The sequence below is a fragment of the Nematolebias whitei genome, chromosome 1 (genome assembly GCF_014905685.2).
Source record: "Nematolebias whitei isolate Nwh7 chromosome 1, NemWhi1, whole genome shotgun sequence".
NCBI lineage: Eukaryota > Metazoa > Chordata > Actinopteri > Cyprinodontiformes > Rivulidae > Nematolebias > Nematolebias whitei.
The window spans coordinates 25714079-25724114 of record NC_056498.1 but is presented as its reverse complement, the minus strand read 5'-3'; the positions used below and the strand labels follow the sequence as shown (position 1 = coordinate 25724114).

Below are 10036 nucleotides of genomic sequence, written 5' to 3'. Positions count from 1 at the left end.
AATATGAGTCTCCCTTCTGTATGAACTGGGAAGAACTGCACTTAGTGTTTACGCCTTGCTGTAAATCTGACTCCATGTCCAGACTTGTAAATCAGGCCCATTGAGGAAGCAGAATGCTGATGATTATGACAAACCAGCCCTGCGGGACTCATAGAGGGACATTGACTTACAGGCTGGGGGGAAGGATGCCCAGAAATGAAGAGTCTCACAAATGGGGAAGCACTTCCAACCAAACTAACAGTCCCCAGACGGGAACTAATGCTGCAGTTGGCAGCTGGGCAGCCAAAATTACAGCATTAACAGGTCAAATTTCAAAAAAGACAAATGCGTTTTCTAGCTTTTAAGTTATTTAGGTATACTAATAAAATCATTTTAAAACTCATTAAGTGCACCCTCTCAGTCTATCTTAAATGTTTTGTGTTGCATCATGCATGAGTCTGCCATTTAACTAGATTACGTCATGAATTCACTGTAAATTATAGAAAAGATAGTGTTTGCTCTATGCTTTATTCATTGTTCACTCCTTTGAGAGGGTAGGGGTGGGGTGGGGGGGGCGACAATCATTCATTCACATTGATTGTCAGCAGTGATAATATAATCAGGCTTAAAGCCCGACAGTGTTGGCCGGTCCGATATATCAGAGCTACTGACAGCAGAGCTATGCACAGGTCATAAACTCTAACCTTCCTCGTTTGACCCCTGCATCAATTTGGCTCTTTCCAATATGAATGCAAATAACTTCGCATTTTTGGGTGACATGTTTACGGTTATCTCTGTATCTCCCCCCTTGGCACGCCCGCCGTGCTTAAATGTGCTGATGTTACTGAGCTAATGGGAATGGGGGGAAAAGGTAACTTATTGCCCACCACTGGTCAGCGCACCACTACACAAACAGAGGCACCGGCGCATGCCCAGGCTCACACATACAGTATGCACACCTACGTGTCCTCTGTCCCAGTCACTTGTGTATGCATTGAGCTGATAAGTACCGCAGTTCATTTTCCCCATGGCAAAGCACAGTAAAAAACTGGGGAGTAATAATTGCTTGGGGGCGGGGGAGGGGGTGAGTTGTGTGTGAGGAAGGGGAGGGGTGATGGCTAAATATGCTTGATTGCCTCCCAAGCTTTGGTGCTGTGTAATGAAATATGGCTGCTGCAGACACTGGCTCCTTTTGCGATAGCTTTCTTGTCACATTCTCCTTTGACTTTCTCATTTTTTTTTACCTCTCTGCACCTTTTAACTCTCATGTTCTGACGTTTTCATTTTTGCTCTGCTGTCGCAGTTGTGACGGAACCGAGTCCATCGAAGTGTTTGTTGCCATTGTGCAGTTATCTTTGCTTTAATGTAATAATTATGGAGGCCAAGGCCTAATTGAATATTCCTTGCCACATCAAAATGGTGGGCTCCGCTTTATTCATTTATTCTACAGTTTAATTTTTGCAGCTGTATTAGCATGAACGTTGTGGTATAAAAAGACGTCTGAAGGCAGGGAACTGAACAAAACTCAGACGATGAGATCAGGGTATAGGGGCTAGAAAGCAAACCTATCCTTACCGGGTTAATTACGGTCATTTACATATTCAAACAGTAAGAATGGTGCAATAAAATAATAAAATGCATTATTTGCAATCTGAGAATATACTGGGTTTTGTCTGGTGTTTTAGCCTGCAGCTGCAACTGTCTGTAAGCCCATGACTGTGGTGTAACCAGCAAATAGCCTGACAATAAATAGCAGGACTCCTGTTCAGTCATACATTGAATGCAAATGTACTGTACTGCTTAAAAGTCGTGAGTCATCCCTCATTTTGATATTTGTCCCTTGTTGCAAAGCAACGAGACAAATTGGAAATACCATCCATCCATTCATCTGTCCATCTTGTGAGCTGGATAACATGGAAAATATGTGAGGTACCGACTTCCATTTTGGTTTCTGGCTGCATCCGGGATAAGAAAGGTGTCGAAAATAGGGTTGTCACATTGGAATCCTAGATGGCCACTGCCATATATATACAGACCCTTTCCAAAAAAAGTAGAATATCATGGAAAAGTTGTTTAACTTCCATAATTCTATTCAAAAAGTTGATCTTTAATAGATGATAGATTCAGGGTCCACAATTTAAACGATTTCAAGTATTTATTTGTTTATTTTTACGTAATTTGAGCTTCCAGCTCACGAAACCCACGAAAACAGGATTTAAAAAAATCAGAATACTGTGGAGAAATCAGCCCAAATTTTGCAGGTCATGAATGTTTTAAACCGAGTGCGACACACTAATCATCTACTAAACTCAAAGCAACTGCACAGGTTTCCCCAGGTGTCATTAAATTGCTTCAGTTTGGTTCAATTGTCTCAGTTCAGTTCAATATGGGGAAGACTGCAGACATAACTGGTCAGAAGATCATCATTGATACCCTCCATAGGATGGGTAAGCCACAAAAGTTCATAGCTAAAGAGGCTGGCTGTTCACAGAGTGCTGTGTCCAAGCATATCAATGGAAGGTCTAGTGGAAGGGCAAAATGTGGCAGGAGAAGATGCACCAGCAAAAGAGATGACCGTGGGCTTCAGTGGATTATCAAACAGAGAAGATTCCAGAATCTGGCAGAGATCCAGAAAGAGTGGAATGAGGCGGGAGTCACAGCTCAAAAACCACCACATTCAGACACATCCGGGAGATGGGCTACAACTGTCGGGTTTCTCGGTCCTCTTTTCCGATGAAAGTGTACCTTTCATTCGGAAATGAAGGTCCAAGGGTTTGGAGGAAGAAGGGTGAGGAACAGAGCCCATACTGCTTGAGGTCCAGTGTGAAATATCCACAGTCAGTCATGATTTGGGTGCAATGTCCGGTGCAGGTGTTGATAAACTCTGCTTTCTTAAATCCAAGACCACCACAACAGTCTACCAGAATGTTTTAGAGGACTTCATGAATCCTTCTGCTGAGGATCTGTATGGAGATGCAGATTTCAGGAAATGGCATCTCTTTTATTCAAAATTTTCTGGGGGAGGACCCACACCGGACCACCTGCTGTTTTTGTTCCAGCATCAATTAGTTTACAAATTAAGCCCTTCAAATTGTTGTTTTTGTTTTTGTCCACTCTACTTTTTTGTTCAACATACAATGCACAATATGCAGGACTTGAGAGAAATTGAAAAAGAAAGCGAAAAGTCCAAAGAAAACGGAAATCAAAATTTTACTTTTTTCAACATATTCTGCATAGTCTTTTGGAAAAATGGGTTTATGAAATTTAGCTTGAATGCTTTCAATTGTGCTTTTACAATAAAAGCTAAATCAACTTTCCACATTCACACAGAAAATTGACTCTGGATTAACTCCAGTGAGGAGTTTGGGGCAGAGAGACAACTATAATCATGACATTCATAACTATCATTGCACACAATCTTACTTGACTGCCATAAAGCCCCATAATGAAGTTTTAAAAGAAAATGAGGTGAATTAAAGCTTGTCCATTGCAGCTAAAACCAGAAGAAACTCATTTTTGTTCCAACCACCCTAAGCACATTTCTCTCTGCTGCTAAAATAACCAGCTAAGCATTTACAAAAAAACATTAATCCACAGGCTTGTGTGGGTACAGCCAAATCTCAGGAAATAAATACATAAATAAATTCTACAAGAGAACAGCCTAAGAAATATTTCTAAGGACAATAAATAAATATAAAAATAAAATATTTCTATTTTTTACTACCAGAATGATTCACAAGCCCAAGTGGTTGTATATTTAAAGGAAACAGTGGTTACATTTAAATTATAATTTAATATTAAGATTTATTTTTGTTTAATCAACTAAGATTTTATTGTGAAATACCATAATTTCTGGACTATAAGTCGCTACTTTTCCACATGATTTGAACACAGCAGCTTATACAATGCTGCGGCTAATTTATGGACTTTATATACATATATATATATAATTATTATTATTTTTTATTTTATTTTTTTTTGACGGGCTAAGGCAGGCAGAAGGAAGATGAAGATAGCAATCAATGACGTTCTGGTAGGCGACTGTACTTTTTTTTTTTTTTAACCAGCCGTGTTACTGGCACTGTTAAAAAAAAAAAAAAAAGAATGAAATAAATTTACTGTACGTAATTGATACGATATGTATTTAATTATATGTTTTTAAAAAAAATCTGAATCTCATGTTACAACGTGGACACCCGTGGCTTGTAGACTAGTGTGGCCTATATATGTACTTTTTAAATTTTATTTAGTGGGAGTGGCTTGTACTCAGGTGTGCTCAATACTCCGGACATTACGGTAATCGTTTTGTGTATTACCTACAGTAGACATAAGCATTTTAAACATATAGACACATATAAAATTTTGTTTTAGAAAATCTCTGTACCTAATAAGTGTGGTGCTTTAATTTTGTAAGCCCTCCTTGTTTGCTGAGAGTAAAAAAAAAGTATTCTTTTGTACTTCAGATCGACAGCTTGATTAAGATGTTAATCCCTGTTCCTCTCTGCTTTTCTCATTTATTCAGTTCTCTTTCCTGAGATGTCAACCACAGGATGAGGCCTGCGGCAGGTAAGAAGCTGAGAAGAATAGACAATTAATGGGTCCAGGAATATGTTTTGACCTCTGTTTGATTTGTGTGCCTACATTTGATGCTACTCTGCTCTCATGTTGTATTTTACTAATGTCGTCAGCTGATTTAACTCTGATTTAAAAGAAATTGCTCTTTGTGAGTTGATACAGGCCAAAAAATACAATGGAGTGATATCTAATGAAGCACTAAACTGAATGTTGTTTTACTTGTTCATATAAATCTAATAACTTGTAGAATAGTATTTGTAGCTTTTTGCTGACAGATATTCTGTAAAGGCCTCATTTCATTATGAGCACACAATTAAATATGCTGTGATTTATGCTACTAAAAGAGCTTTACAAAAATTTAAAATTGGACTCAGGCAACAAGAAATGGTCAGCACATCCTTTTCACTGATTGGTCATTTACTTTTGGCTTTCTGGTCCCAGTCTTGGTTTGTTTTTCCAAAATTTTGCACGATGCATTAAAGGTACTCACACGCTTTCTTAACGCCTTTTAACCCCTCAATTGGGGATTGAAGCCGATCCATCTTCATTACAAAGAGGATCTGCCCATCTTAAGGGTTGAGACAGCCTCCAGTATTTGTACTGTGATGTCTAATCAAGCATTAAGCTGAATCTTGACTCAAGCTTGATCTAAGATTTGTTTTATACCAATGTGCTTTGTTGCACTTTCAGTGGCAAAAATAACTGTGCTCTAAAAACCCATTATTTTGTGTAAAATTCTGGCATTTACTGTAACCATTTCATTTTGAGCACAATCAACTATTAAGTTCATCCATAAATTGAGAGTAGTGGTGGGTATTTTGAACAATACTGTATTATTTATAGTACTTTACAAGTCAAATCGTTACAAAAGTCAGACATGGAATTGGCTAAGAAAACTGGGATCAGTGCATTTTTACCTCCAGTTAGTCATTCATAATTGCCTTTTTGACCTCTGCTTTGGTTTGTCTGGCTTAACTTCATGCGATGCATTAAGGGTGCTCACATGTTGTGCCTTATTAATGTCTTTAAGCTCATCAGCTGAGGACTTAAGCCAATCCGTCTTTGTTATGAAGAGAAATTGCCCGTCTTGAGGGTTGAGACAGCCCTGAGAATATGTCAAGTGAGATCCAATCAAGTGCTAAGCTGATTCCCGTCTCGAGTGCGATCCCTCCCATCTCCAGACCTGCAGCTGCACACGCGGAACAGACTATATCTGGCAACCTAAACCTTTTTAAAGTGACTGAGAGACTGACTGGCACTGATGGGACCAGACTTGGACTCTGCAATGCTGCTGCCGCACCGCGCCTGGGCCTCAGAAGCTTGATTGATAGAGTGTGATGAGACTGTCACAGAGCAAGGAGAGCAGTGCAGAGATAGGCCGGATGGAGGGAGGGAAGTGGGCTGACCAGGAGGGAGAGATATGGAGAAATAAATTTAAGAACATGTGAAGGATGAAGTGGGGGAATGAAGTGGCTGGATGGAATGTGTTTCGGACACATGAAAGATGTGGAGGGGCTGACGGAGAGGTGAACCGGATACTAAGAGGCTGAAGGCTTCACTTATATGTCACATCTGGTTTTGACAGATTCAGTTATTATGATAGAGAATATTTCAGAAATCCTTGAAATAGGAGAAAGATGTCATTAAAATAGAAATCATGAAGCACTCATTGGATAAATTACCTCAATAGAGGTACAATAAAATACATTTGTATTCTGTTCAAGTGTCAAGTGATAACTGTCACTTTCAGTTAGATTTGCAGAGTTTTGCAATACTTTAGTCCTACACTATATAACTGTGAAGATTAATGGAATTTATCATTTGCAATTAAAACATTTTAAGTACTTTCAGTTTGCAGGTTTTTTACCCCACCGATTTGTACTTTTATCTATCTGTAGTAAAATACATGTACCAGTACATATTGAGTAAAATAAAAATTCATTGTTTAATAGCTGTTACAGTTTATCTGTAAATTAATACAATGAACCCTCTCTTTCACAGAACATTTGTCATTTGGTGGCACATGAAGCACGGTTCAACAAAAATTAGACCCTAAATTCCTTTGTCTGACTCGATAGAAATTCTATATCTATTGAACATCATTTACAAAGACAGTTAAGCACCCTGGTGAACCAGTGGGGATAATAGAAAACTGCAGGGCATGTTACAATGCAATCATGTCATGTTTTAATTACAATATCTGATCAAATGAAAACCTGACTGGAAGTGCAGGTACAGTGCACTGCTGGTCCCATGTCAATACCAAGCCTGGATACAAGCAGTGTTTTCGTATGGAACTGAGTTATACAGTCGTTCTCTCCTCTCCTGTGGCATGTTGGCTCACAGTTGTAACTGACACTTGAGATTCAAGAGATCCTCCCAGGTTTGGAGTTAACATTCAAGCTGATCCCTCAATTATCCAATTAGAAAAAAAAGAATTGGCTACTCCTGGACCTCAACATGAAACAGGCACCATCATGTTGAGAAACTGTCAAGTTACTATCTTAAGAGGGGTACAATATTGAGACAGATCTCACTGACAATGTTGCGCCACCAGGATCCCCCAAATTACTAAAAGAGGTGACCTAAAGTTTGTGGTGGGCACAGTCCCACTAATATGCTAAAAGCTACTGTAATAGCATAACATCATTTTGAATATTAATCAATTATTATTATTAATCATGTTATAATTTTTATTGGGGATGAGATGGTGTAAAGGTAGGGCAGCCAACTTGGGACCAGAAAGTCATGATTTAACTCCCTGCCAATCCCACATGTTGTGGTGTCCCTGAGCAAGACAACCAATCCCTAATTGCTCCCTGGGCACTTACATAGCTGCCCACTGCTCCACCTGGGTGTATCTCATGTGTGATGGGTTAAATACAGAGAACCAGTTTTGTCATTGTATGGAAACATACAATGATGACAACACATAGCACGTACTTACTTAAGATTAGCGTTTTCGCTAACTTTTGAAACCCTTAGCAGAATTAGCTTCCACTAACTTAGGTTTCACCAATTTTGTCTTAACAACATTCACAAGCTGGTTTGTCTGTTGTGGACACGTCTCAAAGTGTCCATTTGGCACACTATTGGCTTACTATGTGTGCATGTGACGGTACGTGATTAGTTGACTCAACTTAAATTGGAAGGAGACGAAGATGTGACGCAAACTGAGTGACAGTCATCTTAGTGGTTAGCAGTTTAGCGTTAGCATCCACAATTTTTTTTTTTTACCTGTTTAGCATTAGCTAAACTATTTTTTTAGTTACTGGAATATGGGCTAGCAAAGCTAACATCTTGGTCAGCTGTGCCCACCACTGCCTAAAGGCATACCCTACAGGTTCCTATACCATAATGACAGGATTAACACCAAATGCAGACATTTAATTTGTATCTCAGGTGTTACCTGCAGCCTACACATGGGACAGTGAACCTGTAGCCCAGCCAATGCCAGTTCTATAAACACTGTGTATACATAATCTAATGCTTGTGTCTTGATGGCAAATACAGATGTCATGACTTTCTGTCATGCTTGTCTTGTTTGGTGTTGTCTGTTTTGGGCAATTGGAAACTCCATGCAATCGCTTATCCCACACATACGTTCCTGATTTTGGAACGTATATTGGCTCCAAAATCAGGCCATTGTGACATATGTACACTCCACATGTTGATCAATTGAATGATATGACACACAGTCGCATAAAATCCCACAATGCATTTTCTATGTGTTTATGGGGCATCCTTTTGTGTCTGCTAACTTTCATTCAATTCCGATTGGATGTCAGACACTCCAATTGCCTGATAAACCTATTGTTGTACTCATGCCACCACTTATGCTTTTTGAAACTTGTTCTATCTAGATGTTCTTGGTCATAGCAAGTCCATCATTTACATACCCATTGTTAGTCTATATCTGTGATAAATAACATTCAGATCAGACCATTCCTTCTGGGTACTTAACCCTTTTCTATCTTGGAGAGCAAAAATAACCCAATCTTGACTCTTGTAAAAAAAAAAAAAAAAAAAAAAGCTCATTTTTCTGTATTTCTTCAAACAAACAAACAAAAAACAATATTTCGGGGCTCCCGTTAAGGAGATACTCTGAACGTTGTTCTCTAAATTCACCTTACAGCCACTTTCCACCCAAAACATAGCTCAAAGTCTTGTCTAAATACTAACAAATGGTATTAAAAAAAACAGGCAACAGCTGGGTTTACTTTAGAATGAGTTTTGACTTACAGTAGCAGTGTAAGTCAAGGTATATACTAGGTAAAATATGAAATATTTAATTCACAATAACATGGAGACAAGCCAAGGCATTTGGACAGAAATGAACCCTTTAGCTCTCATTCCCAGGACAGTAAGATGTCATAACCAGCTTTCTGAGTTGTTTATTAGTTCATCAGTGTCTGCTTTGCAGACAGTATTAGATCTTGTGGACACATGGCATGTTGGCAGTGAATAAAATACAGGCTGAGTTAATGCTCTGTTCTGGGAATTCCACAGTTAGTGAATTCAGACTCAATAAAGGCACCGTGTTTTACTTTTATCCTTGCCTGAGGAAAGAAGGCTGACTCACCAGAATGCCTAAGTTATTATTAGTGCCCCACATCTGTGGAGAGATGCTGGGTGTCTGTATGTGTGTGTGTGTGTGTTTGTTTAGATGTTGCTTTGTGAAAGACAGAGGCTGAGCTCCAGCAGCAGAGCTAAGTTCATGCAGCCTCTTATCTGCCACCTGCCAAGCTCTGACCAGGGCTCCAATTTCTGCGCCTACTCCCCCACCCTCTGCGTCTCTCCAGCATGGCTTCCCACCCGTCTGCTATAGACGCAAGGCAGCCAGGTGAAATGAGCAATTCCCTTTCAGGGACAGGAGAGCTGCACAGACTCGCCATGTGAAATGGCTGCTCACTTTGGCAGATCAATGCACTCCCTTTCCTTCATCCACTGCCACTGAGTGATAGTCAGGAAGAAAAATCAGGGGAAGGGAGAGGTGGGTACGTTTGTTTGTGTGCAAGTATGAGGGTGTCTGCGAAGAGGTAGTGGTGGTAGGTGGGTGCTAGAGTGTTAGCCAAGCATTTAATTACATTTGTCATGGCTGCTCAGAGGGAGTGCTGTTGGAGGAAAATTTGAGGTGCTTTGCATAACCTCAAAAGACATGCAATATTGTCATTACCCTTCGGAAGAGAGAGTGCAGTTCCCATGTCTCACCGGATATGAGAATATTCAGCCACTCAACTGGAAATTTTGCCAATATGAATGATATTAGTGACAATCGTATTAAAATGCTTAGCGGTGCCAAAATGAATCCCATACAGCTACAGTGATGAAACTCGTATGTCATACATTTATTACACAGCAAGTTTTGCATACATAAATTCAAAACGCTGTCGTTTAAGTGGATTTATGTAGACTAATTCTTGGTGAGATAAGCAAGCTGCATCAATGAACTCCTTTTAATTCTTGTGTCTGAGGACGTATG

The 10036-nt window shown here is 39.5% G+C and overlaps 1 long non-coding RNA gene across 1 annotated transcript in view; it reads left to right on the top strand.

The window, feature by feature from the left end:
• The window catches only part of LOC119409133, a 51891-nt gene that overhangs the window by 6566 nt on the left and 35289 nt on the right, over positions 1–10036 (top strand). The window contains exon 2 of the long non-coding RNA XR_005186761.1: positions 4502–4545. This is a non-coding gene — a long non-coding RNA (uncharacterized LOC119409133). The remainder of the gene's footprint in view (positions 1–4501; positions 4546–10036) is intronic.